General features: G+C 36.8%; 1 protein-coding gene across 1 annotated transcript in view; it reads left to right on the top strand.

The window, feature by feature from the left end:
- Positions 1 to 728: 728 nt before the first annotated feature.
- Positions 729 to 2,220, top strand: part of LOC106471379 — a 35,172-nt gene continuing 33,680 nt past the window's right edge. Inside the window, exon 1 of the mRNA XM_022399981.1 lies at positions 729 to 781. The gene's annotated coding sequence lies outside the window, so the exon portion shown is untranslated. The remainder of the gene's footprint in view (positions 782 to 2,220) is intronic.

The raw sequence follows: 2,220 nt of genomic DNA, 5'->3' as shown, positions 1-2,220 counted from the left end.
GGAACTATTGTTATCCTAGCGTTTCAGTTATGTAACATATCCAGTAACTATTGTTATCCTAGCGTTTCAGTAATGTAACATATCCAGGAACTATTGTTATCCTAGCGTTTCAGTAATGTAACATATCCAGGAACTATTGTTATCCTAGCGTTTCAGTAATGTAACATATCCAGGAACTATTGTTATCCTAGCGATTCGGTTGTATAGTGTGTTTTTTCAGCTGGTGAATTGTACAGTTTCGCTGAAAACCTTAGAATCTTTACAACAACAATAACTGTTGAAATTCCTAACGTTCTGTTGTTTTTTAACTTGATAACGAAAACTTATGACCCGGTTGATAACAGGAACGTCTTTGTAAGAAGGATAATTAAAACAGTGAAGATGAGGTACAGAGGCAGCAAAGAAATTCTAAATGTACGAATTCAGTTCACAATGAATAAAACCGTAGGAGACCTAACACTATTTTGAAGTTAAGGAATTATACGTTACATATAAAATGTAAGCGTGGAAACCTTTACTCATAAGATTACTTTATGTTTCATAATTTTTAGGCTAAGCTGTACAAAGACAAACTCCGTCTCTGATTCTGAGCTGATAGACTAGAGAGAAGGCAGTTGATCAACAGTCAACTCTTTGACTACTCTTGTTTGACCAAATGATGACCACTCTTACAGCGCATCCACAGCCCCAAAGCTCGGAGCGCGCTTTTGTGGCAATGGGACACGAACCACGAACTCTTGGATTTATAATCTGAGCACGCAAACCACTAAGTTATGTAGAAGTAAGTACTTGGGATACGATACCTCATGAAACAAGGGCAAAACTAATTGAAAATTAGGTTAAACTACAAAATACTTATTAATATTTCATTAAAACTACACATTTATTGCGCTTGCTTAAATTGTGTTTAAAATAATTAAATATTGAAATATAATGAATTTTAATATTCGTGTTGTATTATGTTTTCGTGTGGTTTTTGGTTGCTTATCGATGTTGTCTCGTGATTGGTTTAGTTGGTGAATAAACATGAAATTAATTAAATTGAAAATACCTTTAGTTTAGATTCTGGGTTTGGTTGGTGTTCTGCACAAAACTACACAATGGGCTATCTGTGCTCTGCCCATCACGGGTATCGAAAGCTGAATTTGAACTTCGTAAGCCTGTAGACTTACCACTGAACCAGTTGGGGGGAGGGGAGCGTAAAGGTTCTTCTGTATGGTTGAGCAAATACTCTCGACTACATTTCCACTGATCAGTTCATATATAATGTCTGAACTGTTACTTTCCCTGATGTTTACGTGTATGTATATTTTTACTGCAACTTTTTCTTGACATGTTACAAGATTCAACTTCTGTAAGTTTTGTTACTTCCATATACGCGACAATTACATTTGTTGTTAAACACATCTCTATTCAATTATTTATTTACCAGCTGCCTAGTGTCGGCTAACAATACGAAGAATTAAATTGTGGCGGAATGCTACAAGTTCTACAAATACGTATAGAATGACAGGTTTCTTTTTTGTGAGTGTAAAACAGTTAAATACACCATTTCAAAAATTACATTTGTGTCTTGATGGTAAAACACAGAAAGTTAACGGCTACAAAACGACGAAGAACAAATGATTAAAACCAGATGAAAGTGAAGGCTTTGAGATTTTTACCAATGATCCAGGTCATCGGATTAACGAAAAAAATCCAGTTTATGTCGTGATCTCGTTTTCTTCTTCCTCTATAGCAGGGCGCATCCTTCTTACATATTTAGGCCAATAGAGAAGCGAAACCGTCAGTAGGTCACTCAGCTCCGTGCAGTGCTGACCTGAAGAGGACCACTAGAAACTTCCTGCACTTCTTCGGCGTATACCCTAAGGCTGCGTGTAATTGATTAACATAACGTAATTGATTCGTGTTGAAGCTTTTTATAGGAGCACTTAAAACTGAGAAACACAGTGTCTCTGGTTATAGGAGCACTTAAAACTGAGAAACATAGTGTTTCTGGAGGAGACAGCATGAAGAAACAGAAGTGGTAACCCTGTGCGTTACCTTCTCCACTGAGTCTGTTAATATAACTACCTAATATAAGCAGTTGTTTTTGGCTTAGAGCTGTTACTATAACTATCTGCTAGTTGCTGGTGAGCATCAGTTTGTAGCTGTTACCATAGATACCTGTGAAACGTTGTTGTTCACGCCAGTTTGGATCTGTTACCATAGCTACCTGCA

The sequence above is a fragment of the Limulus polyphemus genome, unplaced genomic scaffold, assembly GCF_000517525.1.
Source record: "Limulus polyphemus unplaced genomic scaffold, Limulus_polyphemus-2.1.2 Scaffold4584, whole genome shotgun sequence".
Taxonomy (NCBI): Eukaryota; Metazoa; Arthropoda; class Merostomata; order Xiphosura; family Limulidae; genus Limulus; species Limulus polyphemus.
The sequence above is the reverse complement of the archived record's forward strand: the minus strand, read 5'-3'. Positions and strand labels throughout refer to the sequence as shown.